At 43.1% G+C, this 20,146-nt stretch overlaps 1 protein-coding gene across 2 annotated transcripts in view; it reads left to right on the forward strand.

Moving 5' to 3' along the window:
- The first annotated feature begins 313 nt into the window (after window positions 1-313).
- Window positions 314-20,146, forward strand: part of septin5a (septin 5a) — a 128,193-nt gene continuing 108,360 nt past the window's right edge. The window contains exon 1 of one of the 2 annotated variants that reach the window (XM_072587137.1): window positions 314-535. The gene's annotated coding sequence lies outside the window, so the exon portion shown is untranslated. The remainder of the gene's footprint in view (window positions 536-20,146) is intronic. The other variant, XM_072587139.1, reaches the window with a different exon arrangement.

The following is a 20,146-nucleotide window of genomic DNA, read 5'->3' on the forward strand; positions in this document are numbered from 1 at the left end:
AGGGCACGGACGCTCGCCTGTGATTGACGCGAGGTATTGTGCTGTGAATGGCTGGATGTATTCAGCACCTGAATAACATTGGCTAGCTGTCAGTAGCTTGCCCGCGATTGGCTAGATTGCGCGCATACCTGCCTGTGATTGGCTCGCTGCGAGCGCTGGGTACCAGTTTCACTGTGTCAGTGTCAGTTTCCTGGCTGTGCCGGGGAATCAGGCTCCGGGCGCCCTAGGGTCGGAGGGATTTAAACCTGTCACTATGGTCAGCAACGTCAGGTTTAAAAGCCGAATGCTGAAATCGGGTAAGTCCCATTCATTGCAGCAGCCTCACCAACCAAAAAAAAAACAGGAAACCCGATTAACACTTACCATCAGTGTCTTGTGTTCCTCAATAAACCTTTCCATTCACTGCCTCTGCTTTCTCTGCACGGTCTGCCGGCTGCCGATGGGCGTCGCTGGGATACCGATCCTGCCGTATTTCGCCCCTCTCGCTGTCGCCTGATGCATTCGGTTGTTCTTGTGGGATCCAGAGGAGAAGGAGGTGAGTCCCACACATTTACTGTTCTTTCCCTGAGCTGGCAGTGAGCCGGCTTCGCTGCACGGTGCTCTGCCCTCGTGTAAAAACGCTTTGGTTGCTCCAGGACGGGGCTCCGTGAATATTTTGTGACTGGCTGGTTTTCGCGTTACCTCGTCCCCGATGTGTGGGTGGGGAATAATGTACGGAATTGACCCAGCTGGGGGTCCGGAGATCCTCTGTCTAAACCCGTGACTGCCCCTCACAATCCGCTTGGACAGCTTTGCTCCCAGATAGAGGACAGCATTCACTCACTCCCCTTGTGATTTTCCTGCCTGCCCACTTCAACATCTCTGTTCGATGTCGTGCAGAAATTTGCTAAGCAAATGAGACAGAGCCGGCTAAAGCAGTAAGGGGGAAAGCGAGATTCGAATAGGATGCCAGAGTCCAATACCATTTAATGCCAGCCCTGTTATTGGGATTGGGATGTCAGATCGGGCGCTTGGCTGCAGTTGGACGATGCCTTCCTGAACGATCTCGATGAAATTAATGTTGGTGATCGAATGTACCTTACTGTAAAAGAACAAGGCTGTCCGCTGTACATCCACTATCCTAGCACAAGATGCTTGTCGCTTCCCCCAGTCTCATTCCGTTGCCACATGCCACAGACCGTCTGGTTGCATCAGGGTTGAAATTGGCGTTTAAATGTGTTTTTAAATACGAATCTCTGACTTGGCAGTTCAGCAGTGCACTGAAATGTGTCTATTGTCCGTCTGGGGATTCTGTAACAGGAATTTGAGGGATGCAATGCCCGTGAGTGTTGAAATAATGCTTTGTCCTGTTTATTTAACCGGGTGCCATATCCGCAGGGGATGAAACCATCAGGAGAAAGGGAGGGGTTCCTTTTGCTGGAAACTGGCAGTGACAGGCAGGGTCTTGGTCAATCACATCGCCCAGTGCAAAGAGTTGTTCTGGTGCAATGGTCACGTTTGCTACCTTTGACCCGGGGGATCTGGCTTTCTGTTCTAGAGATGTGTACATTGGCATCTGTGAGCAGCTTGGCTGGAAAATATCAGTATCAATATTGGGATTGGATTGAGGGGAAGGGGAGACACATGTTAGTCGCAAGTTACAGCAGGAAATAACATAAACTGGAGAATGCAATAGTAAAGAAAAGCTAGAAATTGCTCAAGAAATTCAGCAGGTGTGGTAGCATCTGTGGAGAGAAAATACATTTAAGGTTTCGAGTCTGGTATGATCGTTCAGTTCTGAAAAATACTGATACCGGACTGAAAACTCTGTGTTTTTCTCTCTCCGCAGCTGCTGCCAAATCTGGTGAGTTTCTCCAGCATTCTCTGTGCTTGTTTCAGATTTTCAGCATCTGCAGCATTTTATTTGCGATATTAAAGCAACATTTTTCAGGGTCATAGAATCCCTACAGTGTGGAAACAGGCCATTTGGCTCAACAAGTCCACACTGACCCTCCAAAGAGTAACCCACCCAATACTTAACCTTGACTAATGCACCTAACTTAGCCATCCCTGAACACTGTGGGCAATTTATCATGGCCAATTCACCTAAACTGCACATCTTTGGGCTGTGGAAGGAAACTGGACCACCCAGAGGAAACTAGTGGAGACACAGGCAGAATGTACAAACTCCACACAGACAGTTGCCCAAGACTGGAATTGAACCCAGCTCCCTGGCACTGTGAGGCAGCAGTGCTAACCACTGAGCCACCATGCTGTCCCTTTGCTTTTGTGTTCAGCTACTGTCTTTTTGACTGAGCTGTGCTCTCCATACGCACGGCCTCGGTTATGAAGTGACCCCATGCTTTCAAAAGACACAGTTGGAAATTCAGTAAGATCCAAAAAAAGGCTCTTTACATTTGCTGAATGTTCAACAGCGAATAAAGCCACAGGCTGCAGAGAAAATCACATTGCATCCTTGAATTAGTGTCTTGTTGTCCTTTTCTTCCCTCCTTATTGGGAGTACTCTCGCCTCAGAGTCACAATGGTGTTCCTTCAAGGAGTTTAGAAACTGCAGGGTAGATGCCAGCTGCCTCTGGCAAGCAAGGCCAGTGCTGTATTACTGTAGGTGCCAACATTTGGCCGAAGCATTGAATGTAAGCTTTAATTATGTCTCAGGTGGATGTAGAAGATCCTACAGCTGTATTTGTAAATTTCTCTCCTGACCAACACTTAGCCAACAACAATATCTGTGAGACACATTACAGTTCTGGTTATCTATCTCATTTGTGCTGCCAATGATGTAGCTGCTATGTTCTTTTTAAATTGCAACTGAAAAACTATTTCTCTTATTGCATTGGGAAACACAAATACACACTAGAGTGCAGGTATTGGTGGAATCATTGTACATTTCATAGAATAGAATCCCTACAGTGTAGAAGTAGGCCATTTGGCCATTGAGTTCATACAAACCCTCCAAAGAGCATCACACCCAGACCCACTCCTCCACCTTGTCCCCTGTAACCCTGCATTTCCCTTGGCTAACCCACCTAGCCTCCAGATCCCTGGACACGATGGGCAATTCAGCATGGTCAATCCACCTAACTTGCACATTTTTGGACTGTGGAAGGAAACCGGAGCAGCCAGAGGAAACCACAGACATGGGAAGAAGAGGCAAACACCACACAGGCAGTCACCTGTGGGTGGAATTGAACCCAGGTATTTCTTGGCGTAGAATTCACCTGTTTGTATAGATACAGAAAAGGTCAGTTTTTTTATTCAATGGGTCAGCACTGCATGAAAAAGGAATCTAGAGCCCCACAGCATTTAGCCTGTCATCCATCGTCACCAGATTGTGATGGATGAAAGCATGTCATTGAATTCAGGTGATACAGCATCTATATTTTTAAAACCCCAAGTGCTTTTATCGAGATTTTACACCATTTCCAGGGCACGTCCATAACAGTGGACATTTAGTGTTGTCAGGGGATGAGCAAACTTGAAAATATGTTAAAAGGACCATGTAGAAGATCCACTTAATAGTTTGGAGGCCCTTTCTCATTTCTCTGATTTATTTTTCTGCACATGCCTAGATTCATGTGAACCACAGTGTTAATTTTAAAATTCCATTCTCCCCATTCCATATTGACATCAGTGGGCTTTCCAATGAGGAAACTCAGGTGTGTGGAAGAAAAGCAGGACCATCAAAGGAATGCGACTGATCAAGCTGCATGAGATATCTACTGTATGCACCCATTGGTACATCTGAAGTCATAGATGAACAGACTATATTTTAACAAATGATTAGTACGAAGAGGTTACAACTCTAAAGACAGCTTGTGATGATTGACTCCATTGCCAAAGAAATATGTGAATATCAGACTAACCATTAATGACCCACAATTCTGCATTGTCTACCGAGAGACCCCAACAGGAATATAATTTATTTGCAAGTTGACTATATTAGGTGTAACCAAGTGACATCACCCATGGAATATCTGTAAGAAATTGACCCTTATCATTTACATTAGTTTGGTAATGGTTCCTTTTTGTACAGTGTAACATGGTGAAGGGAGAGTGCTCCTGATCTCAAAGCTGCATTGGCCAAATGTGATAACATGAACTCTGAAGGAAAACTGAGGTTAATTTTGGAATGATGCTTAGTAAAAAAGGAGGAAGTTGAGGTTGCTGGAGGCCCACTATCTCAGGATATCTCTACAGGACAGGTTCATAGACACTCAAAGCCATGACTTTCACTGAATCCCCTACCATTAACATCCTGCAGGTTAAAATTGACCAGAAATCTGGACTGGCCAAATAAGTACTTTGTCTCCATGAGCAAGTCATAGGCTTGAGATTCTGCAGCAAGTAGCTCAATTTTTGTGTTCCCAAAGTTTGCCTACCATCTGCAAGGCACAAGTCAAGAGTATGACAGAATGATTCCCACTTGGCTGGATAAGTGCAGCTCCAACAACACTCAAGAAGATTGGTACCATCCAGGACAGAGCAGCCCACTTGATTGACACCTTATCCACTTCATTAACTCCCTTCACCACCTTTGCATGGTGTATATCACCCATGAGGTATACTTTAGTAACTCACCAAGGGTCCTTCAACAGCACCTTACAAACCTACAGCCTTTACCACTTAGAAGGACAAGGGAAGCAGATACTTGAGAGTTTCACTACTCGCAATTTTGTCTCCAAGTCACACACCATACTGACTTGGAACTATTTGGCTATTTCTTCACTGTCACAATCTTGGAGCTCCCTTCCTAATGGCACTAACATTGGTACCTGCATCACATGGATTTTAGCAGTTTAAGAAGGCAACTCACCACCTCTTGAGACAACTAGGGATGGACATTCTGGTCTAGGCCACAAAATTACATTAAAGCTTTTAATTAAAAACTCAAAACTAACATGGATATATCATTAACATTCACTCTGATATAAGATCAGAAATATGGATGTTCACTGATTATTGCATAGTGTTTTACTCAATCCAGAATTTCACAGATAATGAAGCTGTCTCTGTGAACAAGCATTAAGATCTAGATACAATCCAGACTTGACTTAATAAGTGGCAAGAGTAATTCCAGCCATACCCCTATCAGGCAATGTCCACCCTCGACAAAAAAGAGCCAAACTGCCTCCCCTTGATAATATTTGGCAGCACATTAACATCTCAGAGATCATCATTGAACAGGAACCCCAATGGAACAGCCACATAAATGCCTTTGCTGCGTGACAGTGTTCTGTAGCAACCTCTTCATCAAAAATTTTCATCAAGGTGCAACTGAGAAACGTGATGGCACAACGTCCACTTATCCGGATGCATGTGCAGAAACCTTCAAGCCATATCACACTTTGTGGGTCAAAGCAGTCTACTTCAATGTTTCTCCATCTGTTAGATTAAGCAACTATTTCTTCCACTTGCTATATCACCGACAGAGTGCTCTGCAGTGAACCACCATTGCTTCTTCAACAGAATCCTGCAAACTTGCACATTCTACCATTGTTTAGCAGGTGTGAAAGAATGATGTTACTTGAAATTCCTCTTGATCCTGAGTTAGACATATGTTACCATTTCTTTATTGTCACTTAGTTAAAGTTCTGGATCTTACTGGGTTGGGCGGGCCCCTTCATGTCATGAACTGCAGTGGTTCAAGTAGATGACTCACCATCATGATTTTGAGGGTAACTAGAGGTGGACAATAAGTATAGGTCTTGTTCACCAGGTCTACACCCTGAGGAATCATTAGAAAAAATAATGGATTTATTGAACAAATCAAATTCTATGATCAAGGTAGAATCAAACCATTCAAAACAATCTAAATGGATTTGAGAGATGTATAATAGATTAGTGAAATGGCAGACAGTAATAAATGGAATAATGTGGGTGGCGCGGTAACTCAGTGGTTAGCACTGCTACCTCACAGCACCAGGGACCTGGGTTTGATTCCAGCCTTGGACGACTCTCTGTGTGGGAGTTTGCACATTCTCCCCGTGTCTGCATAGATTTCCTCCAGGTGCTCCTTTCCTCTCCCAGTCCAAAGATGTGCAGGTTAGGTGAATTAGATTAGATTACTTACAGTGTGGAAACAGGCCCTTTGGTCCAACAAGTCCACACCGACCCGCTGAAGCGCAACCCACCCAGACCCATTCCCCTACATTTACCCCCTTCACCTAACACTACGGGCAATTTAGCATGGCCAATTCACCTAACCTGCACATTTTTGGATTGTGGGAGGAAACTGGAGCACCCAGAGGAAACCCACGCAGACACGGGGAGAATGTGCAAACTCCACACAGAGAGTCGCCTGAGGTGGGAAATGAACCCGGGTCTCTGGCGCTGTGAGGCAGCAGTGCTAACCACTGTGCCACCGTGTCGCCCATATTGGCCAAAATAACTTGCCCATAGTGTTCAGGGTTATGTAGGTTAGGTGCATCAGTCAGGGGTAAATGTAAAGTAATAGAGTAGGGTTATGGATCTGAGAGAGTTACTCTTTGGCAGGTCAGCATGGATTTGTTGGGCCAAATGGCATGTTTCCACACTATAGGGATTCTATGATTCTATGTGAGTAACTCAGAAAAGGAGCAAGTTTAGGGCCTCTTATCTAAGGAAGGATTAACTGACATTAGTAGCAGTCCAGAGAAGGTTCACTAGGCTGATACGAGGTATGGAACAACTGTCGTATGAGGAGAGGTTGAGTAAGTTGGGTTTGTATTCATTGGACTTTAGAAGAATGCAGGGTAGATGCAGAAAGGTTGGTGCTCCTTGTGAAAGAGTCTGGGGGAACAGTGGTCATAATGTCAGAGTAAGGATGGCAAATCTAAGACAGAGATGAGGAGGAACTTCTCCTCCCAGTTGTAATTTTGTGGAATTCTTCACTATAGAAGGCTGTTGAGACTGGATTCATTAAGGGTAGTCAAGACTGAGGATAGCTGGATCTGAATCAGGTCGGAAAGCAAGGGTTATAGGGAGAATGTAAGAAAGTGGAGTTGAAGATTATCAGATCAGCCAGGTGGACCAGATTGTTTGGGCTGAATAGCCTACCTCTATTTGACATCGTGTGGTCTAAAATGTGTACACAGAATGAATGGGCCTTATTTTTAGTAGGGTATTGGGTTGTATGATTTGGGTGAGAGCCCATTTGATCATCAGGAGTTACAGAAAAAATCAGCCAGTCTGACATTATCAGCACAATTAAATGAAATAGTATGTTCAAGCTGTAAAACATGGGGAAATTGCAAATGTTGTGCCCACCAATCAAAAAGGTCATCCCACTTTCAATGCTGTTCCTATGAATAGGCCTGATTTGGAGATGCAGGTGTTGGACTGGGGTGTACAAAGTTAAAAATCACACAACACCAGGTTATAGTCCAACAGGTTTAATTGGAAGCACGAGCTTTCGGATCATCACCTGATGAAGGAGCGACGCTCTGAAAGCTAGTGTGCTTCCAATTAAACCTGTTGGACTATAACCTGGTGTTGTGTGATTTTTAATTATGAATAGGCCTGTTATCTTGAATGGGGAAGAAGTTACGCAATGTCACTAACAATATACCTTCCCACTATTTTTGGAGGATTTAATTAATTTCCTGTTGAAAGATATGGCTGGAAGTTGGCATAAATCTCACAGGGAGGGCAACATGAAAAATTCCAGGAGTCGAATTCACTTTAACTGACTTTAATAAAGTAAAGAAAAATGACATAGAAGAATATGGTAAAACCAGGAGGAATTAAACAAGATTTGAAGCATTGTCCCGGGGTGTAATTGACATCTAGTGAATTGCAGATATATTTATTAGAGTTCAAAACTCATCCAAGCATACACTGAAGTCATAAGCAGAAAGATTAATTGGATCACAAATGTAAGATTTCCGTTATTTGATCTGCTGGAATTATGAGATAGCACAAAACTATTTCTACAGCAATAGATTAAAAGCCTTGCCTGAAAATAGAATCCATCAGAGATCAGTGAAGATTTACTCTGCACAAATAAGGTGAGGGAAAGCAGTTAAATATACCAGGCCATGTTCACTCTGTCGCCGTTCATTGGGATGTAATGATCAATCAGGTATAGACTGAACATGCTTCGGAATGCAATTGTCCCATTTCAGACTCAAGCTGGTGTCAAGTTCTTCTGCTTAATGAAAAGCTATCCTCCAACATTTGGTGGGGTATAACACTTATAATATTTTAGTAACTAAAATGAAATGCAAATGAGAAATTTGGATGTATTAAAGAAATGACAATTTAGTCAATTCCCTCGTTGGCTAGATAGTTGTCATATGGATCAGATTAGCACCAACAGCACTAGTTTGATCCCCTTTTGACTTCATGACATATCTGGAGTAGAAAGAACTGTTAACATGTTTTTTCTATAATTCAATGAATAATGGCCAAAGAACAGCCATTGTGCAGAGACGATGTGGTGGTGTTTGGACTGGGATGGACCAAATTAAAAATCACACAACACCAGGTTATAGTCCAAAAGATTTATTTGGAAGCACTAGCTTTTGGAGCTATCATGTAGCTGTCTGATGAAGGAGCAGCACTCTGAAAGCTAGTGTTGCCAAATAAACCTGTTGAACTATAACCTGATGTGTGATTTTTAATATTGTGCAGAAAACTCATGAAGAAGAAATTGCAATGGACACTATATAGTCTTATTGTTGACCATTCCGTATGGTCATCTCTTGGTATATGATTGTTACCAATTGTAACAGATAATCAATAGTGAGCTGCAACTGGAATGATCAGATTCAGATCTGTGGAAGGCGAAAAGCCTACGTTGACTAATGAATATTGTTTATTCATCACTTTTTTTCATGGGAAGTGAGTATTGATGACATGCTGAACAATTGTTCCTCATCATTAATTAGCCGAAATGGTGGACTGCTATGTTGAATCATTGCAGACTTTATGGTGCAGCCACCTCCCTATAATGCTGTTCAGGGGGGTACTTTCCAGAGTTTGATCCCGTGACAGTGAAGGAACAATGATACGGTTCTAAAACAGGACGGAGTGGAGAGGAAAGTGCAGGTATTGACATTCCTATTCTTTTGCTGCTCTTTTCTTTATAGGAGTAAGGGTTGTGGGTTTGGAAGGTGCTGTTGAAGAAGCATCTTGTTACTATACTGCAGTGGGTGAAGGTGTAGAAGACACCTTGGAGCTCTTAGGGTTATAGAGTCACATAGCAAGAAAACAGACCCTTCGGTCCAACTCGTCCATGCCAACCAGGCTTCACAACCTAAACTAGTCCCACTTCCCTGTGTTTGGCCCATTTACCTGGAAATCTTTCCTTTTCATGTACCTGTCAAAATGTATTTTAAATGTTGTAATTGTATCTCATCTAACCATCTTGATTGATATTCTTTGGGATGAGGGAAAAACATCACGTTTCTGCATCATCTCAGACATTTTACTTCTAGTTCATCACTTACATGATGAAAATGAAGGAGCTGAGGAGAGCCCCTCCTTATTCTAAAACAAACGAGAGCATTGGAAGAAACCATTTTCCACATTGAAGTGGATATTCTGAGCTTCATGTATTATTGTAGGGCTTGTGTGAGCCGTGTCTACGTAAGCCAGTACTGTGGCTAGTGTCTCTGTTATTGTTGATCTGTATCTTAGAATAGCATGTGTCTGAATCACAACTGACCAGTTAGCTTCATGAAGTCATTATTAATGGTAACTGGTAAATCCAGCTGGAGTGTGGTTCAACACAGATTAACACATTTGTATAGTTTACACCTGATTTTCCTTATGGCCGCAATAGTGCCAGAATATTCATTAAATGGCATTGTGAAAGCATGAATTTAAACCATGAAGCTGCTGAGTCTGTATTTGTGCCAATCTTAATACAACATTCCTTGGATTTATTCTTGCATAGCTATATGATAGTAATGAGTACCCGCCCATTTCCTGTAAGCTTCCCATTTTGATTTGTGATTTGTTTTTCAATGTTGGGCTTGAATCAGAAATGAAAAATCATTCCAAAATGAGGGATAATTATGTTGTGTTTGCACGAAGGAACTGGGTCTGAATTCAATCTGCTAATTAAATTAGATAACTTGTCAGAGGAGGCAAATAGAAAATGAATCATTTTGTGAACCTTTTTAAAGGGCTGTAGTTTTTACATTGAGCAGATCTGAAGTATAAGACAAAAGCCAAATCCCAGTATTCTCTGGTTTTTGAATGGATCCAAAAAGTAGATGTTGATGCCCATTTCTCTCCAGTTCCGAGACATGTATTACCAAAGAGAGCACATCCATCCCCCACCCCCACCCTAGCACTCTCCAATAATTTTCCATTATCCATCCCCTCATGGGACAGAATAAAGTATCTCACAGAACAACTGAACCCAAGGTTTTCTGCCTTAAAGCAATTTTGCTTAGTTAGTGCAGTTGTTTTTATTAATTCAAAAACAGCGCTCATTCCAGTTTGTCAGCAGAAAAATGCATAATTATGAGGTGAGTTGCTGGTCAATCTTACAAGCTAGAGAACTGGTGAATAGAAAATCTTTGCAATACGTATCCATTCAAAACCATGTGTTTTTTTGTGCATTCACCCCTGATTTTATACCCTCCCTCTTCTCTACAAGGAATAAAATTCCTGACGAAAGTAGAATTCCAAGTGGTGTTATCCACAAAAAGAAAGGCATCTGTGATTTGTGACAGTGAATCGGGGTAATTCCACTCTGTTTGCCCTCACAGTCAAGTCCAATCTTATTCTCAGTCCAGCATTTACCCATGATGAACTTTGTCAGGGTAATTTGTCCCAGGAGTGTGCATCTTGGTGGGTTTATTTGACCCCTTGACGAAGGAGCCCTGAGGCAAATAGTGCTTACCCTTCATGTTGCTTTTTTGAGATCGGACCACCAGATACAAAACCTGGGATCTTCCTAAAAACTGAAAGAACTGCAGATGCTGTAAGTCAGAAAAACAAAAACAGAAATTGCTGGAAAAGCCCAGCAGATCTGGCAGCGTCTGTGGAAGGAAATCAGAGTTAATGTTTCGGGTTGAGTGACCCTTCCTCAGAAGTGAGGTTTTCCAGCCATTTCCGTTTTTGTATCTGGGATCTTTCTGATTGATATGACTCATCTAGCCAAGCAATCAACATGCTGAACCATGCTTATTCAAAAAAGTGATATGATGGTGTAGAATATGAAAGTAAATTTACTGTGGATTTTGCAAATCTGAAATAAGAATAAAAAGTATTGGAAATATACCACAAGTCAGACAGTGCTGGTTGAGACGCAAGTAAAACTAAAATTTTAGGGTAGTGACTTTTCATCAATACAGTTACTTGAAAGGTCACAGACTAGAAGCATTAACCCCATTACTCTCCACAAATGCTGCCAGATTTGCTGAGTATTTTCAGCACTTACACAAAGGAATACCTCACATAAAACTCAGAGTGACCATCTGATGGAATTTCTGCGGATGATCATAAGGAGTTTAACTGCAATGAGTTGCTCTTGCAGATTAGAAATGCAAGTGTGAGAGTGAGGTGCAAGGGCAAAGATTTATAACTGAGTATTATGGATCAGCAATCAACTGTCAGGTAATGGTGAATGATTGCCATAAAACTTCTCATTTCCATTAACAAATTGAACTGAATTATTTTTTAAAATTTGCATTGCTCAGGATACAGATTGAAGGTTATGGTCTTGCTATGCTGTTGCTGTGAACCATCTCTGGGCTAGAAGGTCCAGGTTCAAGTCCCAACTACCACCAGAGTTGTGTTGTAATGAGTCCATACGGATTAATGGTAAAAACTGCATGCTTAACGTTGATCACAAATCTACAGTATAGAGAAGATTCTTAGATGTGAATAGGTTACACCATTATTTTGTGTATACATGTCTTAGATTAGATTCCCTACAGTGCAGAAATAGGCCCTTCAGCCCAACAAGTCCACACCAACCCTCTGAAGAGTAACCCACCCAGACCCATTTTCCTCCGACTAATGCACCTCACACTGTGGGCAACTTAGCATGGCCAATTCACCTGACCTGCACATCTTTGGACTGTGGGAGGATATCCACGCAAACACAGGGAGAATGTGCAAACTCCACACAGACAGTCGCCTGCAGCTGGAACCAAATCTGGGACCCTGGTGCTGTGAGCCACCGTGCTACTCTTGCATTAGCATAGGTACAAAATCAGTGACAATGTACTTGGTATTAAGCTGGTTAATCTGATCCATCAAGGTTAGCATTCCTGATCCTGATTACAAGACTGAAAATTCTCTGCTTTTATATTGTCCAATTCAACAGTGTTGCTTAATGTGAGCTTCATTTAGATTAGATTAGATTCCCTACAGTGTGGAAACAGGCCCTTCGGCCCAACAAGTCCACACCGACCCTCTGAAGAGTAACTCACCCAGACCCATTTCCCTCTCACTAAAGCACCTAACACTATGGGCAATTTAGCGTGGCCAATTCACCTGACCTGCACATTTTTGGACTGTGGGAGGAAACCGGAGCACATGGAGGAAACCCACAGACACGGGGAGAATGTGCAAACTCCACACAGACAGTCACCCGAGGCTGGAATCGAACCTGGAACCCTGGTGCTAACCACTGAGCCACCGTGCCACCTATTTGTCATAAATTTGACTGGAAAAGCAACTCACAAAGATTTCCCACCCAAGCCAGACTTTTGCCCCATTTTCCACTCCTCTTCTCGAAGATATTAATTCCTAACGATGTATAGATCTGCAGGCACCAGCTATTTTTCAACTTATTCCAGATCCATTATATTGTAAGACAGGCTAGTAAGTATTGGTAGTTTACTTGAAGATGGTGAGGTTTCGGGAGGTGGGTGAACAGGGCAATGAAGTTACCCGCTGGTGATCAAGTTATCATTCTTGATTTCCTGGAAAAGAGGGTCACCATTTTAACCAAACTGTAGCATATTGGGGGTCACCAAATTTGGTACAGACCAGGAATTTTAAGCAATACCTCCATTTGGTCATTGAAGCCAAAGTTGAAATCCATTTTACTAGTTATTGAGTTTGATTCAGTCTCATGAGTAATAAATATGTCAGTATTTACCCAGCTGAAACTGGGACATTATTTTTTTAATCTCACTATCACATCTTTGCACATGATACAATCTTGTTGTTGGGTAAGAGATGACAAGAGGCAGGGCATGTTGGTGAAGGACTGCAGGTGAATGTATTATTCTCCACACACCAGAATATGGAGGGTGATGGAGATTTGAAGTAAAACAGAAAATGCAGGAAACTCTGAGCAGGCCTGGCAACAGCAATGAAAGGAGAAATTGAGGTCATGTTTCAAGTGAGTGACCTTTCATCGGAACTGGAAGGAGTTGGAGTCTAAAAGAGGAAATGCTGGAGAAATTAGCAGATCTGGCAGCATGTGTTTCTTTGTGGTTTGTATACTTAGAAAAGTGTGGCAGAGTGGCTCAGTGGTCAGCCCTGTTGCCTCACAATGCCAGGGATCCAAGTTTGATTCCAGTCTTGAGTGACTGTGTGTATGGAGTTTGCACAATTTTCCTGTGTCTGCGTCGGCTTCCTCTGGGTGCTCTGGTTTCCTCCCACAATCCAAAGATGTGCAGGTTAGGTGAATTGGCCATGCTAATTTGTCCATAGTGTTCAGGGATGTGTAGGTTAGGCGCATTAGTCAGGGGAAGTGTGGAGTAATAGGGTAGAGGAATGGGTCTGGGTGAGATATTCTTCAGTGGGGTCAGTGTGGACTTCTTGGGCCAAATGTCCTATTTTCACACTGTAGGGATTCTATGATTCATGTGTGGAGAGAGAGAAACTGAGTCAATATACCTCTCTCTACAAATGCTGCCAGACCTGCTCAGTAAAGCTTTTTATTTCTCTTTTTATATCAGATTTCCAGCATCCATTTTTCTGCTTTTGTCATAGGAATGTAAGAATTAGGAGCAGGAATAGGCAATTCAGCCTCTCAAAGCTGATCTACCATTTTGTAAAATCATGGCTGATTCTCATCAACTTGACTTCCCTGCCTGCTCCTCACGACCCTTCAACCCATTACTAATTAAAAATCTGTCCATCTCCTTAAATATATTCATTGTCCTCCGCACAAACACACACACTGGGGCAATACATTCCATCGATTTAAGACCATTGGGGAGAAGTAATTTCTCCTTACCTCTGTTTTAAATCTGCCATCCCTTCCCTTAAACTATGATCTCTCTTTGTATTGTTAGAGATTAGGAGATATTAACTAAGCAATGACTAAAATACACACAAATAAATAATTGGATTCAGTAGAAATGGGAAAACGAAGAAAATTTCCTCATTTGCATTTCACTGACCTGTAACGATCGGAGCAGCACAAAATTTAGTTTTTTTGTTATGCAGCAAGTTGGAATCGCAAATAGATAGGGCAGTGAAGGAGGCATTTGGTATGCTTTTGCTTTCATGGTCAGTGCAATGAGTTCAGGAGTTGGGAGGTCATGTTGCAGCTGTGTTGGACATGGAACATGCCACTTTTGGAATATTGCATTCAATTCTCGTCTCCCTGCTTTAGAAAAGATGTAGTTAAACTTGAAAGTATGCAGAAAAGATTTACAAGGGTGTTACCGCGGTCGGAAGGTTTGAGCTGTTGTGAGAGGCTGAATAGGCTGGGGCTATTTTCCCTGGAGCATTGGAGGCTGAGAAGCAACCTTATAGAGGTTTATAAAATCAAGAGGGGCATAGATAGGGTAAACAGCTAAGATCTTTTCCCCTAGGTAGGGGAGTCGAAAACTAGAGGGCATAGGTTTAAGTTGAGAGGGGAAAGATATAAAAAGGATCTATGGGGCAATTTTCTCACACAGAGGGTCATGCATGTATGGAATAAGCTGCCAGAGAAAGTGGAGGCTGGTGCAAGCTCCAAACACACAGTCACTCGAGACTGGAATCAAACCTAGATCCCTGGCATTGTGACGCACAGTGGTTAGCACTGCTGCCTCACAGCGCCAGAGACCCAGGTTCAATTCCCGCCTCAGGCGACTGACTGTGGAGTTTGCACGTTCTCCCCGTGTTTGCATGGGTTTCCTCCGGGTGCTCCGGTTTCCTCCCACACTCCAAAGATGTGCAGGTCAGGTGAATTGGCCATGCTAAATTGCCCGTAGTGTTAGGTAAGGGGTAGGTGTAGGGGTATGGGTGGGTTGCGCTTCAGCGGGGCGGTGTGGACTTGTTGGGCCGAAGGGCCTGTTTCCACACTGTAAGTAATCTAATAATGACACTTAAAAGGCACCTGAATGGGTACATGGTTAGGAAGGGTTAAGAGGGATAGAGGCCAAATGCTGGCAAATGGGACTAGATTAATTCCTGCTCTTTGGATGCTGCCTGACCTGATGTGCTTTTCCAGCACGACTCTAGGCTCTGGTTTCCAGCTTCTGCAGTCCTTGTTTTTACCTAATTTAGGATATCTGGTTGGCATGGATGAGTTGAACTGAATGATCTGTTTCCACGCTGTACAACTGTATGACTCTATGATTCTTAGTTCACTGTGGCAATGTTACATTACTGGAAGATACAGATGGATTGGTCAGATGAGCAGAACAGTGGCAGATGGTATTTAACTCTGATAAGTGCAAGGTGATGCGCTTTGGAAGAAGGATCAAGGTAAGGGAGTATTTAGTGAATGACAGGACACTGGGGAGCTCAGAGCAACAGAGGGAATTTGGGATAATTATTTACAGATCCCTGAAGTTGACACAGTGTGTAAATGGGATAGTTAAGAAGGCATATTGAACATTTGCTCCCATCAGGTCGGTGAAAACAATGACTGCAGATGCTGGAAACCAGATTCTGGATTAGTGGTGCTGGAAGAGCACAGCAGTTCAGGCAGCATCCAAGGAGCAGCTAAATCGAGGTTTCGGGCAAAAGCCCTTCATCAGGAATAAAGGCAGAGAGCCTGAAGCGTGGAGAGATATCAGTCAAGGCATACAGTATATGAGCAAGATAGTATTGGTGGAGCTGCACAGAGCATTGGCCAGGTCACAGCTGGAATACGGTGTGCAGTTCTGGTCACCTCACCACAGGAAGGATATGATACCATTACAGGGGGTACAGAGGAGGGTCACCAGGATGTTGCTTGGGATTAGAGAAATTGCACTATAAGGAGAGACTAAATAGGCTTGGATTTTGAGGGGGACAGGGTGAATAGACAGCAGCTTATTCCCCTTGGTTAAGGCATCAATCAGGAGGGGGCAAAGTTTTAAGGGGTGAGAGATTCAAAGGGAATTTGAGAACAAAATCACTCAGGCGGTGGTGAAAATCAGGGTTGAACACTTGAAATATCATAACATTCAAGGATATGGGACAAATACAAGAAATTGGGATTAGTGCGCCTTTAGTGGTAACTATTGTCGGTGCAGACTCGATGGGCCGAAGAGCGTTTTCTGTGCTGTATGGGTTTATGGAAACCAGGGGGAAGATTGTGAGGAAGGGATCAACAGGGAAGATCTGTGGATGGCAGCAGAGAAGAAATGCTGAAAGTGGTGCAGGGATAGAGGTCGGGGCGGGGCTGTAAACTATTTTGACACCTCCCTGCTTTGTTTGTGCTGCGGATTGCAGAATCGCCTGGATCAACACATTCTTCTGTGTGATCTCCCCAGCACTGCCGTCTCCTGTAAAATGTCTCAGTTTGGTGCCGGCGGTCCTCCCACTGGATCCGGAGATTATTGTTTAAGAAACACAGCAAGTGTTCCTTTATAGCAACAGGGACAGCTGCAGCTAGTGACACAGAGAGCAAACCGGGATCCAGTCTGTGCAAATCTCCATGAACTGGACCCGTCATCGCAGCGTTTTGGAAGATTTCTCATTCCCGTTGTGATTCCCAGTTCCCAGTCTGTGGAACACAAACCATTAGAAGCAGTTTGATTGACAGTCCCTGCAGCTAAACCGTCTACCGCTACGCTCGTGCTTTCCAATATATTAACTAACGGATAAAACTGCATTGGGGAAAATAAAATTCGCCTGAGCTGATCGCTAAAAGGCACATTGCATCATTAGCAATTTCTGCAGTCTGTATCACATGGGACTAGGCGTGGGCGCACTGAAACAACAGGGCTGCTGCTGCTGGTTTATAAACCATGCACCGCACTAATCCTCACTACTGTTCCATTCATTTATCTCCCCAGACAGGAAGGGTTAAAAAACACTCAATTTTAATGTTTTTTTTAACAAAAATCGTTCAGCCATGTATTCCCTCCTCTGTGCCTTCCACCACTCTGCCTCATTTTCACCAACCTAGTCGCCGCATTATGGAAGGACTTGGAAGCATTGGAGAGGGTGCACAAAGTTAAAAAGCACACGACACCAGGTTATAGTCCAACAGGTTTAATTGGAAGCAGTAGCTTTCGGAGCACTGCTACTTCAACCACCTTCCAATTAAACCTGTTCGCCTATAACCTGGTGTTGTGTGATTTTGAACTTTGTACGCCCCAGTCCAACACCGGCATCTCCAGATCATAGAAAGGGTGCAGAGGAGATTTACCAGGATGTTGCTTGGTATGGAGGGAAGGTCTTATATGGAAAGGCTGAGAAACTTGAGGCTGCTTTTGTTAGAGAGAAGGTTAAAAGGTGACTTAACAGAGACATACAAGATGATCAGAGGATTAGATAGGGTGCCTTTTTCCTTCGATGGTGATGGCTAGCACAGGGATTATAGCTTTAAATTGAGGGGTGATAGATATAGGACAGATGTCAGAAGTTCTTTATTCAGAGAGTAGTAAGGGTGTGGAATGCCCTGCCTGCAACAGTAGTAGACTCGCCAACTTTAAGGGCATTTAAATGGTTATTGGATAAATATCTGGATGATCATGGAATAGTGCAGGTTAGACGGGCATCAGATTAGAATCACAGGTCAGCACAACGTCAAGGGCTGAAGGGCCTGTACTACGCTGTGTCTTTCTATGTTCTATTGCTTCTCCTACCCCCCTTGCCTGACCACTGTTGGTCATGTGTTCATCCTCCTTACCTCTGGCTGGAATATAGAAGGAAGCTGGTTCTCTCTCAGAGCTTCTAGCCCAGTGCCTCATCTGCCTTCCTCCCCCCCCCCACCGCCATAATCCTGAATCTTTATTCTCCTGGAATTAATTATTCAATACCCCATTGTAAAGCCCACAAGACCTGATGTAAGGTTGGAGCAAAAATACTGCAGATGCTGAAAACAACAAATTCTGGAGACAGCATCCATGGAGAGAAAGGAAGCTAATGTTTCGAGTTTAGATGAACATCCGATTTACAAGCTACTTCTCTGGTCAAACGTTCAGTCACACCCCTCTTTGGCTTGCTGTCAATATTTTTATCTGATTATAGTCCAGTGAAACATCTTGGAATTTATCAAAGGGTGCAACATAAGTGCAAACTAATGTTCAGTTCTGTGGTGCCCATTGTCCCCTGCAGAGAGGCTGTCCTCAATTTCTCAGCTCTCTTTATCCCTTCCATCATTTACCAGCTTCTCTCTCAGTTAATAGAAAGAGCAGAAATTAAATCTTGTCGAAAAGTTGGTTTATCCGCTTCATCCTCACTGGTGCTATGAGGAAGTTCAATTCAGATCCACTTGCAGTACATGCTTTTACCGAAGTGCTAGTTTATGTTCTTGATAAGCGCTCTTGACACTTTTATGTATCTGGGTTTATTAAAGATGTGTCTTCAGTAGATGGTGCTCTGTCTATTGTGGAATTACATTTCAATGGTGGAGTGTGATGCACTGGGTAGTTCCACGCTAGATACTACATTCAAATTTCATTCTTTGAGTCATAAATCATTGAAATTTTACAGTGTGGTAGCAGGCCATTCAGCCTGTCAAGTCCATACCAACCCTGCAAAGAGCATCGCACCGAGCCTGCACATCCCAGGACACTATAGGCAATTTAGCATGGCCAATCCACCCAACCTGCACATCTTTGGACTGTGGGAGGAAAGTGGAGCACTCAGATAAAACACACAAAGACACAGGGAGCATGTGCAAACTCCATACAGTTGCCCATGGCTGGAGTCAGCTGGAATTGTCACTAGTGTGATGAGGCAGCAGTGTTAACACTGAGCTAAAGTGCTGCCATCTAATTGTAGAATCATGCACTACTTTTGGCCCACCGAATCTGAACTGCCAAAAGCACACATACCTACACTTGGCCCACTTCCCTGCACTGTGTCAATGTGTGTGCAATTGTTCTTTTATTCAAGCACCCTGACTCATTTTACTGCATTAATGGTGTGATATAAATGCAAGTGGATGCTTTCTGCACTCTGTATATGCATGCTCTTTCTATTCTGAATAATTCAATGGGATTAAAGTGGTCTGGATAAATAAGTGCCTAAGGGATAGCATGCAGAGAATAGTGATGAGCAGTTATTTTTCAAAGTGGTGCAAGTTGGAGTTGAGACCTCCTCTCTCTTTCTGAAATAATAATGGGATTGACTTGGATTGACAGGCTATAATTTCAAAGGTTTGCTGATGACGTGTAACTCAGTACTGTAGTAAACAGTAAGGAGTGTAGTAAAAGACCCCATGAGGATACGCAGAATGGGACATATGGTAGATGGAACAAAATGCAAGGAAGTGTGAAGTGATTCATTTTGCTGGGAAGAATGAGGAGAAAATATGTAAACTAAGTATTGCAGTTTTAAGAGTGGGTGGGTGTGGATATGAGTTACAAAAACAAATCTTGAAGTCTGTTTGCACAAGTGATGAAAAGTGCCAGCATAATTTGGGAAGGCTGTGAAAGGGACACACAGTACAGGATTCCTTGTTTTGTGAACAAAAGACAAAGTTAAAAGAGTTTTATACTAAACCTTCACAGAGTTCCAGTTTGTGCCCAACTTACTTTGGCCAAGTCTGGAAGTTCAACATGACAAAGAATGTCAAGACCTTTGAGACTGAGGCTCAAAATGCTTGTGTTCAATATATTGATGATGGAGCCTTCTCCTGCATGTTTTGAATACTGTGGAGGGTAAAGCGCATATACTGCATGAGATCAGTAATCATCATCATCATTGGTGGTCCCTCAGGGTGAGTCCATAAATGATCGTGCAGTCAGATGCCGCAAGTGTAGTTCTGGAAAAGCATAGCAGGTTAGGCAGCATCCAAGGAGCAGAGAATTGATGTTTTGGGCATTAGCCCTTCATCAGGAATGGGCGTATGCCCGAAACGTTGATTCTCCTG

Source organism: Chiloscyllium punctatum, chromosome 17, assembly GCF_047496795.1.
Source record: "Chiloscyllium punctatum isolate Juve2018m chromosome 17, sChiPun1.3, whole genome shotgun sequence".
Lineage (NCBI taxonomy): Eukaryota > Metazoa > Chordata > Chondrichthyes > Orectolobiformes > Hemiscylliidae > Chiloscyllium > Chiloscyllium punctatum.